General features: G+C 36.5%; 1 pseudogene; it reads right to left on the minus strand.

Annotated features, from left to right (window-relative positions):
* Nucleotides 1–5640: 5640 nt before the first annotated feature.
* Nucleotides 5641–8093, minus strand: LOC126696280 (cytochrome b561 and DOMON domain-containing protein At3g59070-like; annotated as a pseudogene).
* Nucleotides 8094–14040: the final 5947 nt, after the last annotated feature.

Consider the following 14040-nt stretch of genomic DNA (forward strand, 5'->3'; position numbering starts at 1 on the left):
AATTTGAGGCAATTTCCCAACACAAGAGAGACTGAAATACTTTTAAGTTTACTGTTATACAAGCTTGTTTATTACTACTATAGGAAAAGTGAATGGATGCCCTAAAGGAATTGGTTCAAGAAAAACTAAAATACTTTAAGTTTACCGATATACAAGTTTATTACCACTATAATCTATAGGAAAAGTTAACGGATGCTCTAAGAAAATTTGTTTAGGTAATAATTTTTTAAAAAAATTTTATGGGAAAAGAAAAACAATTTATTTTTTGACAGTTTATTATATTTCCTATGAAAGTGGTATCAAAACTTTTCTAAATAGCCTATTAACAAATGTCCAAGAGTATCCGTTAACAGGAACCTACTACTATTACTTAGAAATTAGAAATAAACCTGGCCTTAGTTTAGGTTTTTTTTTTTTTTTTTTTAAGTTTTTTATTTAAGTAAAGTACTAAGGCAGCATTTTGATCAATAAATTTGGAAATATTGGATAATCATGAAGATGTTTTTACAGAGAATCCTTCACCTTCTCTTTTTTTTTTTTTTTTTTTTCTAATTCTTTGGGTGAAATTTTTATACTAGTGAAAGGTGAAACTGGAGAAGGTGAAGGATTCTCCATAATAAAACTATCTAATTTCCAAACAATTGTTAGCAAGAACCGCCAAATGCCAATAATGTTGCATTGGTATCGATCATTGACTAATGACTATTAGTCATGTACACAAAAAACCTCAACAAAGTAGCAAAACTGTTGGCAAGAAATGCCAAGGATATTGAATCTACTCAGGGCAGGCTGTAGGCATAGATAAGTGAGGCAACTAGAAAGAAAAGGCACACTACTCTCTCTTTATCAACCTTTTCTCCTCTTTTATCATGTATTCCCGGAATCATCCTCTTTCTTCTTGATTTTCAAATAACAGAAAATTGCTAACGCCATGGTTGTAATACAACCCAAAAAAAAAAAAAAGGATCACGGAGTATACAGTATGCAGTATGCTATATCCAAATTCTTCCCAGGGTCCAAAATGTCGAGGCCATTGTAAACATTGATTATACCGAGGATGATGACACTGTATCCAATAAAATAGTGTTAAAGATTCCAAAATTTTTTTTTTTTGCTGAATAATAAAGATTCCAAATTGTTCGATACTTGTGATCCTTCTTTGGCCTTAAAAAAATAAAAAATATAAAAATATAAAATAAAAAAGAGAGAGAGAGAACAGTAATTGACTAATTGCAAAGTATATATAGCCAAACAATGTAAATGATGTATGACAAAATATGGAACATAATCTTTGTTTTTATTTGATGATGCGAAAAATCGTCAGTGAGCTGCACGGTCCTCACACACAGAAGACCTTATACAGAAAACCTTATAGAGAGTACCGGTGTAATACCGGCTAAATACCCTCCAAATGTTAAGTTAGAGAGTTTTTACAATTCTAGAGTGCTAGAGCTAGGGAATTATGTGTACCTTGATTTATGAGGGTTTTATGGTTTTTATAGTAGTGTAGAATTGACCTCTTTTCCTTGGTAGAGAAGATATTTCCTTGTAGAGAGGATTCTCATTAATACTCGTATTTTATGGGATCCTTTCCTTGTAAGGACTCCTCTAATTAGGGTTGGGCGTAAAATGCAAAACATTTCCATATTAGAATTATTGGAGACCACTTATGCCACGTAAGTGCCACGTGACTTCAACAAACTGTCTCCCTTAGACCCGTCTACTTTAAGGAGTCCATTATTCACCTTGCCTCTCTGTCCAGGTCATGAACCCGTCTACTAGTTCTTTGGTTGGTAGAGTACCTAAGCCGTCTCTTTTAATGACTCCATCACTTATGATTGTCTCCATTCATTGGATCCATTTGCTTTGGGATTTATCCCTATCATTATTAATTTTGATATTTCATTGTAGTTTTTGGCAATTTTTTTAGGTTTAAGGTTTTTTTTTTTTTTTTTTAAGGTGCATTTAATATTTTTCTAGTTAAATTATGATCTTATTATGGTAGAATATCAATTAAGTTCTCTTTTAACATTTTTATTTATTGTCAATCAAGTTTTCTAGAGCCTTTAAATTGGCCTCCAAACCTATAAACAAATATTGATGTGTAAGTTGAATTTTATTAATTGAATTCTTAATTTGGAAGAATATTTAATTATTGAGAGATATGTAATGAAAAAAGAAGAAGACTTGTATCAAATAAATTGGATGATGATGCAGCTAAATGGTGGGATAACATAGAAATTGATAAAAGCGTCGAGGTAAGAATAAAATAAAAAAATATATTAGTTGATTTTTGGTTTCCTCATGATTCGTTATGATATATTGCATTATACAATTGTTAAATACAATTATTGATTACATTACATTATACAACCACAAACTCAAGATTTTAACCCAAGGAATTATTTTAATTGTACTCTAGTCCATGCATCGAAAGACTAAGGATCCGTTTGGATTGAACTTATTGTTGCTGAAACTGAAAACTGAAAACTGAAAACACTGTAGCAAAATAATTTTTAAATGTGTGAATAGTACCATAGGACCCATTTTTAATATTTTTTAGTACGTGAACAGTGTTGTGAACAGTAATGAACAGTGTGTGAACAGTGATTTTTGTCCCCTGCACAGTGAACCCATGTGAGGTTACTGTTCACGCGCAGGGAAAAAAATAAAAAATAAAAAAGTGGAAAACGTGAAACACAGAAACGCTGGACGCAGACTCAGTTCCCAAACGCTCACTAAATATATTTGAGGATTGACAAGACAAAGCCAATTTTTAAAGAAAACATTCAAGAGATTGAAGAAGATCAAGTTTTGTCATCGCAAGTTGAACAATCTTGTGCAAAAGAAAATATGATTCTCTTGAAAATATTATCTTGAAGTCAATGAGGAAAAGATGGATGTTCTTGAGACAATTTATGAAGATTTTAATGAAGCAAAAGATTATTAGGAAGAAATTGTAGAGAAAATTGTCAAAGTTCTTGATGAAATCAAATTAGGTCGTTACAAATCTCAAAATCCTATTACTTTTGTGGAAGTCAACACATCAAAAATTTTACATTTTATTAGGGTTGAAAGATTTTATTGGAACAATGACTTACTTGGTGAATCTTCCCAATTGCATGAAGACGAAGGAAAACAATTTTTAATTTCTCGATCGGTGACTTGCAAGGTTGGAAAGAAGGCAAAGGGGTTGAAGTATTCAAAATATTTGTTTACTTGGCATGGAAGATTTCAAATCTTGAATTAATATTAGAGGACAATTTTTTTTTTTTTTCAAGTGAAATGGTCTAATGTTGGACAAAATATGGAACATAATCTTTGTTATTTATTGCTTTTGACATTTCTTTGTAATTTTCTGTTTTTTAAGTTTAGGGTTATTATTTTCTTGATTTTAGGTGCATTTAATGCTTTTCTAGTCAAATTAGGGTCCTATTATGGTAGTGTAACAATTAGGATATCTTTTAGCATCTTTTTTCTTGTCAATCAAGTTTTTTAAAGCATTTAAATTGATCTCCAATCTTGTAAACGAAAATTGAATTATTCAGTTTGATAAAAATTTTAGAGTTATCTCTATTATTTTATGGTGGCTTCCAAGCTTTCTCTTGGTGGATTCAAGGGTTGTCTTTCAAAGGCATGTTTTGCTTCCTGCGAAGCCACAAGAAGTACATCATGTCTACTTCAAGATAATAACCCTTGAATCCAAAAGAAAAAATATCAAAATCTGCCAAAAAATATTGAGAGAAAACTTTGAAATTTTATTTAACTCAAAATTGAACTAATTATCATTTACATGCTTTAGGACCAACTGTAAAACTTGATTAGCAAGTAAAAATATTCTAAAAGTGATCCTCATTGATACCCTACCATAATAGAACTCTAATTTGACTAGAAAAACATTAAGTACACCCTAAACCTAAAATTCATAAATTACATGAATATATCAAAATTATCCAATAACAAAAATGATGCTTTATATTCTATCCCAGACCCCTCTTGTTGAAAAAAAAAAAAAAAAAAAAAAAAAAAAAAAAAAAACCTCATTTTCGAGTTATCATTTCAGATCTGGAATCTTCTATGTCATGCAAGCTAATTTTTTGAATGCCTCAACCCCTTGATCTTTTTTCCATACTTGCAACTCATGAATTGAGTAAACAAATCAACTTAAGAATCTTTTTCCTTAGTATTCACTATTCATGCAATTGACAAGATTCACAAATAGTTTTCAATGATCCAATCAAACCTTTCAAGTCCAATAAAATCAACAAAATTTGGTGTACTGCCTTCCACTAAAATAATAGGATCTTTAGAATGGCAGTCATTTAACTTGATTTCATTGAGATCTTTGACAATGTCCTCTACAATTTTTGCCTCATGGTAATTTGCTTCACTATAATCTTCATCAATTGTCTCAAGAAAATTCATCTTTCCCTCTTTAACTCTAAAATAATTTTCATGTAAATAATTTTCTTTTACATAAAATTGTTGAACTTGCAACAGTTAACTTGATATGTTCCAACCTCTTCAAGACCTTCTTTAAAAATCAGCTTTATATTATCAATCCTCAAACCTTTATCTTCTCTTGACAGATGAACTTGGATGTGAAAATTTTGATTTTACGGCTGACAAATTATGAATACTTTTCTCTTAATCTGAATTTATATATCAATAATTAACAAATATATAGTGTAATATATCATAATAATCACAAGGAAACCATAAATTAACCATCTTTTTAATTCTTTGCCAAAAGCAAATTTATGCTGCCTCAACACCTTTTATCAATTTTTATGTCATCCCACCACTTGGTGGCTTCATCGTTCAGTTTATTAGACACAAGTCTTGTCTTTTTCTTCATCGATCTCCCAATAATTCAAATATTCTTTCAAATTAAGAATTCAATCAATAAAATCCAACTTACACATATATCTATCAAATAATGAAATTTTGTTCTATTTAGGAATGTGTCTATGAATATATTGACTAGTGTTTTTGTGGGAGGATTTCCTAGCAAGAAGTGTGGCAGTTGCTTACTGTAGTTCGCACAATCCTTGTTTGGAGATCTTGGGAATCTTGTTGAAATCATCAAACCAGGAAAAGAACAAGGCTTTGATATCAGCTAATAACTTAATAAGCATATCATTTCAAGATAATAACCCTAGAATTCACAGGAACTAAAAAGAACTTTGGAATCAACCGTAAATTATTGAGAAAAAAACTTGAAATTTTCTTTAACTCAAAACTAAACTTAATTTTCATTTATAGGATTTAGGGCGAATTTATAGGTTCTGTAAAATTTGATTAGCAAGGTATCTATATTCTTAAAGAAATCGTAATTGATAACCTAATATAATTTGACTAAAAAGGCATTAGATGCACCTAAAATCAAGGGGAAAAAATCCAAAATTTTCGAAAATTACATAAAATATAAAAATTAATAAATAAAGAAAATTATATATCATATTTTGTTCTAAATAAATTTAAGAATAATTATAAAGCACCTGGGTAGCAATGCAGAAAAGCACTATGCCGATTGTCGTATGTGCATCATTTTGAATACCGTGAGATTTGCTACCAAGGAAAAGTCCAGTTAAAATTGATCAGCTAAAGGATCTGAGAAAAGTTTTATGGTCAATTAAATCAACCAAAATTGCAATACTTACATTCTTTAGCCAAAGTCTTGAATCCCCTTTTCCTTAATTGGCTCACTAGTACCGTTTGTCCGGAGAGAAAATCTAGTCTCCCCATGGACTCACTTAATATTGTCTCCACTCAAAGCATGCATGCCAAGACTATCATCATCACCATTCACAGGCTCTACTTGGCAAACTTGATTGACCCTTGTCAAATTCATAGGAAGCACCAAAGTGGCAAAGATAATCGTCTCATTATTCTCACGCACAGCTGAAATCTTTGGTACCTCAAAGCTCGAACTACTCTCTTGCAACATTGTATCGTATCCCATATATCACTGAGGACGTGTATGCGTACATGGCCCCATTGGAGTCTTGGTAAGACACAAGTGCTTGTGATCCAATCATTCCTTTACTTGTTGGATTGATTGCCCATGAAATCCATCTAGAGGATGTGGTTCCGATGTGTTGGTATGCGAAATCAAGAGTGTCAGTGGATGGGTCATAAGTCCAATAAAGGAAAGAGTTCAACACAGGAAGATCGTTACTTGAGCTATACTGGTTGGAGAAAGAGAAAGTATTGGTCTTGCATGTTTGAGGGGTACTGGATGAAACAAATAGTGAAAACAAAAAGGTCGAGAACAAGAAAGCTATCAGAGCTCTAGCTAGTCATGGTGGCTAGTGTTCAAAGCAGAGCTAAGAGAGAAAAAAGAACTATGAATACTGCCTAAAATTTGTATGTTTGTGACTTGTGAAAGAGCGTCTTGTAAATCAAAAAACGTGTATTGAACAAGAAAATATATATGGAAGATGAGAGATAAGAAATTTAGGATTAGGGTTAGAATTGGACAACCTAATGTGGTGTGAATATATATAGGGCCCATTTAGTAACGTTGTTATTTTATGAAAATACGTGTAGATGAAAAAGTGTGTAGAAATATATATAATATTGTTTAAATACTGAAAATTGTTGTTTAAAAAACAATAACAAACATGCCCATAGTGTCGAAAATCTGTTTGTAACTCACGTATTGGCCATGAAAATAAAATTTAAAAATAAAAATATGAAGTCCAAAGTCGAAGACTCAGGGAGTATTTGGTATATGCACTTAAAAATTGAAAACATGTATTTGAAAACATGTGTGGAAATACGTGTAGGTAAAAAAGTATGTAAAAATATGTGTAATATTGTTTAAAAACTAAAAATATGTGTTTGAGTGGGTATACCAAACATAGCCTCAATAGCTCACACAATCACAAATCACTTCTAATCCTCCAACCCTAATTGGAGAGGCAATGTCTGCCCAACAAACCAGTAATATGTTTAGGCCTTGAAGGTTAAAGCAATAGCTAGAGTAATATTATTTTAGCATTGGGCTGCTCTTGAATAAATTTTTTTTTTTTTGGGTAACAAGACGAAGGCCCAATACATTGTTAGAACTTAAAGTTTTGATGAGGGATTTAGTCTTGTAAGTTAAAAAACCAAAAAACAAGTCATTGCTTTCTCCTTTTAATAAATTCTATTAATTTTATTGTGTAAGTAGCTAACAAAACAATGAGATGACATTTTTTTAATAACGTGGCTAAAGATGTTCAACTGGAACCGAAGAAACTTATCAAAGCTAAGCCGATTGTACCATTCCTAGGTGCTATCGACAATGATTGGTTTGGTGGTCGAAGATTTTGAAGGAAATAGTAGGTTAGTTGGTACAATATATCATTTAAAAAAACTATGTACAAACAAGCATCAATCTCTCTTTCTGTATTCGTCAATACAAATCTCCCTCTCAACCCTTTCTCCTTTTCTTTACTTAAACTCTAATGCTGCCTTAGCCCAAGAAATTGCTCGCACTCTCTAGCCATGTTTAGTCATTTTGGTCGATCAAAGCATCTTTAATCTTGTATCTCTCTTTTGTTTCCACGCGTGGTGGTCATACTCAAGTTGATCAAAGCATTCAAAGCCTTCAAGATCTTAGATCTAATTTGGGTTTTTTGAGATCGAAGCATTTGAGTCAAAGGTGAGTTAAAGTTTTGGGTTTTTTGAGATCCAGATACGATTTCTCTCTCCTTTGAGATCTCAAATTTGATTTCCCTCTCCTTTGAGATCTAACAACCGCATTGTTGTAAACTGCTGCCAATGTGATCAGAATGTCGATCCATTATCTAAAAATATATTTATATAAACTTAAAATTTGATTTAATAAGAATATAAAATTTGATTTATCCGTGCCAAGCCCCTAACCAACTTCAAATTTGCTTCCACACCAAGTTTTTGCAATCTAGAGTTCCATTATTAATTATTTTCTAGCCCCAAGCTGTAGTTTCATTGCTTTTTAATGGCAAAGAGGGAGGACCTTCTTTGATCTCAAAAATTCAATTCTATTAAACTTTTTCTGACTGGGTTCTTCTAATTTTTCACCTACCCATCAATGAAGTAATACCTCTCCTTTCCATATACATTGTTAGCTTTGTTTAAACAAAAATTATGTTAAAAAAAAAAAAATAAGAAAATAAAAATTATTTTTAATTTACAAGATGAATGCATATTGTAAGGACCAGATTTAGGTTCCCTAGCCCAAAGGTTGGTGGACTTAGGCCTAAAAAGCCTAAAACAATGAATTTGTAGAAAATGAGTTGGAAAAACTGGGCTTTAATGATTCAAACAAATACTAGGGTAGATTGCCGTCACAAAAGAATGAAAACATACGGGTTTATGTTGAAGAAAAAACGTCCTCGGCAAAATCCGAGGAGCACAACTCTTATATATTGCTCTTAGGTTTGATTACAAGAATGGTTCTTGGTTGCTACGGTATTTTCCCTTGATTTTCTCATCCTCCTCTCTCACTCACTTCTTCTTCTTTTATATTGTATTTCCTTTCCATCTCCATCTTCCACGTGCATGCCGGCCAGACGGTCGGTGTGGATACTTGTCTCATCACCACAAGTCCTTATGTAGTAGATATAAGGCGAAAATCAACTGTTCATGCATCACCTTCACATTAATGCGGCTAGAGAGTTAGCTGTAGTGCATTTAATGCGAAGGATGTATCTTTCTTCTAAGATATTTTAGGACTCCTCCCTATCTAATGTCTTTGCAATACTTATCCACTCCAATTGAATTTCTAAAATCGTCACTCTTGTTGATAAACCATCTCTTAGGACCTCGGCTTTGTCTAGCCGAGGACACATTCATTCTCGGCCCACTCTCTTGAGCCATTATGACCAAAACCAACCTTTTTATTCATCAACACAGTCTTTTCTGACGAAAACTTCTCCTCCTCGGGTAGATCCTTGTCCTCGGCTTGGGCCACAGGCCCAATATATAGGTAGATAATGAACTCCTGGGCCCAAGAGCCCTACACATATCATACTATAAGACCAAGTTTTTATTTAAAATCAATGAGTGTAATATGTTATAAAAACATTAAAATAAATAATGAAACACTTTACTTTTCTTTAAGCTTTTGCAAATGGAGATATAATATAAGTAATATCTTTAAAAAAAAAAAAAAAAAACTTTGGTCCTAGAGTTTTACTTCTTCTATTTTTTGAGAAGGCTAGAGTTTCACTTAATAAACTATATTAATAATTTTAATTTTAATGTACTTATAATAAGTCACGTGGTCCCATAAAAAAATAAAAAATAAAAATAAGTCACGTGGAGAAATTAAATGGTACATTTTTTTTTTTTTTTGATTTGGTAAATGGTACAACTTCTAATACTTTTATTAAGCCATAAAGTGATACAAATTTTATCATTAAAATAAAAATTATAGTTGTAAGGACAGTATTTGGATTAGACCCAGTATGGGATTGGGTTTAAGCCCAACAAACCCAAACAATGAATTTATAAAGCGTGGGTGAACGAACTAATTCTACTCTAAAAGATAGACCATAAAGTTGCTGAATTAAGTTTGTTAAACACAAGTAAAGTAAAAAATTCTCTCATCGACACAGCCTGAGAAACTTATCTTATAATATCTTGATAATGAACACAGTTACAAGAACCCACAATGTTATTGCCTAGAATTTATGATTTTTTCCCGATCCCCCTTTTGGGTTACCTTCTCGTGCTATATATTACAATTTTGGTGTTATCCCTACCATACACGTGTAGGTTGGATTCTAGGAGCTCCTTCTAATAGCTGTAAGGCTGCTTGGTCACTGTTCAGGTATCACCTCCACATTAATGCGGCCAGAGAGTTAGTTGGGAGGCATTTAATGTGGAGGTAGCAACTTTTTGAAGATATTTGTTGCCTCCCTTTTCTTACCCCTTGTCCAACGTCCAACTCCTAGTTGTGATGTAATTTTGAAGAAAGTCTAGGGTGATATGGCACTCTTACTGACCTTGGATCCTCGTTCCCGAGATGACTTTTCTTCTCGGACGTTCGTTGGACTTATCTCGTACTATCTTTATTTTTCTCTTTATACCTATGGGAACACAATTTGGAGCCCAAACCCCTATCTTGTGAAGTTTTGATCCAAAAAAGCCCAACACAATGAATTTTGTAGAGTATGGGTCAAAGAACTAGGTTTAGATAAGTTAAACAGAGGCTTGCATGGGATAAAGGTACACATGGACAAGAACAAAAGTCATTACGTTGAAAGATCTCACGATCTGAGGAGACTAAAAACTTAAGTTGTGTATACAGACCAGTACATTAGGGTTTCTTTGCATGCTACAGTATTCTACCTTCCTTTTTCCGTCCCCTTCCTTATGGGGGCTTCTATACATTATATAAGCCCTTCCTTATCATTTGGGCTTTACACTTGTTGATCATCCAAGCCTCCACTTGAGCACTTATCCCATCAGATACCTCTTTCAGTTCTTTGTGAGTTGTGGTAGCCAAGGTAACACTGTTTAGGGGTTTTCTCCACATTAATGCGGCTAGGAAAGTAGCTGTAGTGCATTCAATGTGTTGGTGGCAGCTTTTGTTTAGATATTTTGTGTTTCCTTCCTTTTCACGTATTTAGGGGATGGGCTTCAGTGGCTTGGACGTACCTTCGCTCCGGATTTTCAGGGTCTGAGGAGGAATTCCTCCTCGGACCTTTTTTCTTTGTTTCCCGTGATAGGCTTAACATGGATCGCCTAAGCCACGTTGCCTCCTCGAACAGGCTGGCGTCCTCGGACAGGCCCAAGGCCTAACTCGTTACTTAGGGCCATAGTCCCCACAATAGCCCCTCAAAACTCCGGTTTTTATCTCCTTCCGAGGAGAAAAGCGGGGTCTTAACTTTTTTAAGGGATAAGATCAATTAGTTTCCGGTTCGCACGTGTGGGGACAGTTGCTTCTGACGCGTTACAAATTACAAGGCACAGCTTATTACTCCAGGCGGCTTTATGTCTCCCCCATCCAGTGGCAAAACGCAAATCTAACGGGTGGCATTCTTCCTAGAATTTTGGGCGGGAGTGACCTTCCCTTTCCTCCCTTTCTATATAAGGCCCTAGGGAAGCTCTTTTTGCTTTTCTTTTCTACTAATACTCAAGTTCGCCAGAGAATCCCAGCGCCCAGTTCTTCATTAACGTTCCAGGCCTTCGAATTTCTGTGACTACTTCAGTGAGAAACCTTTCCCTGAGGAAATCTTTCAGAGCTTCAGAGATTGTTATAAGGATACATGTAAGTTCTACTTCCTCTTCGTAACCCCAATTCTCACCTCGGCCTTCCTCCTCGGCCCACCGGTTCGACTAGATAGGTAGATTCGAGTGTCTAGTAGATACTCCGGCCGCCATGGAGGCTTTTAGGGCAAAGTACCATATCCCACAGGCGGTGGTTTTGGAGTACTGTCCTCTAGAGTGAGTGCTGACCGATAGGGACGTGGGTCAAGTCGTCATTCCCATGATTGCTTTTATAGAAGGAGGAATGATGCTTCCCATGCGTAGGATTACCCGGGACTATTTGCGTAAACATAGGTTAACACCGCACCAGTGCGCTCCTAACCTGTTTAAGGTCTTAGGCAACATAGATGTTCTGAACAAGCGAATGGGTTTAGGCCTTACATGGCATGACGTAGTTCACCTGTACGAGTGCCACCATCTTGACAAAGCGGGGTACTATCTTAAATCTCAGTCCGAGATCGTTAGGCTAATCTCCTGTCTTCCTAAATCCAATAAGAGTATGAAGGATAACTTATTGTCTCGGGAGAGTGGAGCGATGGTCTTCATTATCCAACTCGGGTAGGAGATCCAGGTGCGGTGCCTTTAGGATCAATTCCCTGGGAAGGGGGTTTAACCCTTTTAGTTTTATTTTCCTTTGATTGAAGATTCAAAATTTGTGTAACTTAACTACAATTTCTTTCTTGGCTGTTTTGCAGATAGAGCACACGTCGCTCCTCGGCTAAGCCACGTAAACGTTCCAGCCTTGAACTATCTTTTGAGGTCAGAGATCTACGTTAACGAGGACGGATAACTACGTGCGGCTCATCTGATTTTGGGTTACGAACCCTTGTCCTACGCTTTCCTAAACGTTGACCATTCCATAAGAGCCGGTAGTCCAAGGTTGGCTAGGATCGATGTGTCGAAGTCGAAGTTTTTGGCTCGAGACGATTTTAGGCCGGTTGTTTTGCCTGGTGTTCAGAATCCTCAGCCAGCTGCACAACCACTTCCACAAGATAATCCCGAAGTTGCAGCGCGTGTTGAAGAAGAGACTGAATCATCCCGTCTTTCTCTTGAGGAGGAGATAGACGAGTTCTACTTTGAGGAGGATATTCCAAAAGCTCCCTTGATCGAGCTTTCAGACACTGAGGGAGAACAGGATAGAAACTCCGTGATCGGTGCCCCTCTTATTATTGCCTGCTTGGACGACTCTTCAGACGAGGAAGTGGACAACATGGCCTCCAACAAAGGAAAAAGTTTGCAAGAGCTAATAGCTACCCGAGGCAAGGGGCAATCATCGAAGGCGCCTGCCAAGACCTAAACCTCTGTCCTTCCTCCTACTGCTCCGCAAATCCCTGCCGATCTCGGCTTGAAAGTTAATCCCGACCTGAAGAAGAAAAGGCCAGTTGAGTCCCTTGAGGAAGGTGAGGTGGGTCCTCGCCAAGGCAGTAAACAGCAAAAAACGACTCGGGAGCATCGGGACAAAATGGCTCCATCTGTGGAGAGCCGAAAGGAGATGGAACGGGCTGAAGTGTACATGCCTCCGCGTACTTGGAGCCCCCGACTCGAAGTGGACGGAGCAGTCATTCCCTATAATACTTCAATCCGAGAGTATAATAGGGGCCGAGCGAGGTACATCGCTGAAGCCCTAGAGCAGCCCGTTCTCCTTCCTAGGGACATGGAGGCTTATAGGCGATTTTCACAGCCTGAACTCTTCCTATCCCTGAAGAGAGATCTTGCGATGGTAAGGCAATTCATCCTATCATCGGTAAGATCATTGGATCATGTCATATTTTAACTTGTTATCTTGTCACTTCTTGGGCAGATCACTCAACAAGTATTTGTGGCCGAGGAGTGGTGCCGCGACAATCGTAAGTTAGCTGATGTCGAAGCCCTCTCTCATGCTGAGGTGGAGAAGGCTCTAGAAGCCCTCAAGCAGGAGCATTACGAGCTATCTAAGAAGCTCAAGGAGGCTGAGTCAGGTTGTAAGAGTGCTGAGGCTGGCTTGAAGACTGCTGAAAAACAAGCTGAAGATCAACGCCAGAAACTGTACGTGACTGAGACCAACCTTGCTACTGAAAAGCAAGTCGTACTGGATCTCAAGGCTGCGTTGCAGAAAGTCAAAGAAGAGGCCCGACTTGCCAAGGAAGAAGCTCAGCTAGTCAAGGAAGCAGCTGAGGCCGAAAAAAGGGCTGCTTACCAGCTTGGAGCAAAGGAGACAGAGGTAAGGCTTTCCGATGAGCTGCTAGAGGTATGCAGGGATTATTACAGTATTTCATGGGCTCAGGCTTTTAATACTTCAAGGATCCCTGCAGACTCTGCCTTGAGATTTCCCGAGAATGTTTTCTTCCCTCCAGAGATCCGGGAGATCCCTGCCGATACCACTGAAGCTTCCGAGTAGCCCACGGCTGTTCCTGATGCCATCCCCCTAGCTGAAATTACCGGGGGCTCTGGTCAAGTCGCCGTCCGGGTTGAGGATGTGGAGGAAGAGAAGGGTAAAGGTAAGGGTAAGGGAAAGAAAACCTCCTCCAAGGCCAAGGATCTCGCTAAGGAAGCAATCACTGAGGTTGAGGATCATGGGGCAAGTCCCCAAGTCAAGGATGTTCGACCTCCTCAGCCAGAGCAAAAAGAAGATCCTCCTGCTGAGGCTTAGCTCCTAGGGTTCTTATTATTATTACTGTATATTTTTTTTTATTTCAGTCGGAAGTTGTATTGCATTTTGTTCTTTTGCAAAGACCTCTCATTGTATTATTCTTGGTTTATCAATACAAATGCTTTTTCTCTCATTTTTTTTCTTTATGACTGATGTTGATGGAA

Source organism: Quercus robur, chromosome 8 (genome assembly GCF_932294415.1).
Source record: "Quercus robur chromosome 8, dhQueRobu3.1, whole genome shotgun sequence".
Taxonomy (NCBI): domain Eukaryota; kingdom Viridiplantae; phylum Streptophyta; class Magnoliopsida; order Fagales; family Fagaceae; genus Quercus; species Quercus robur.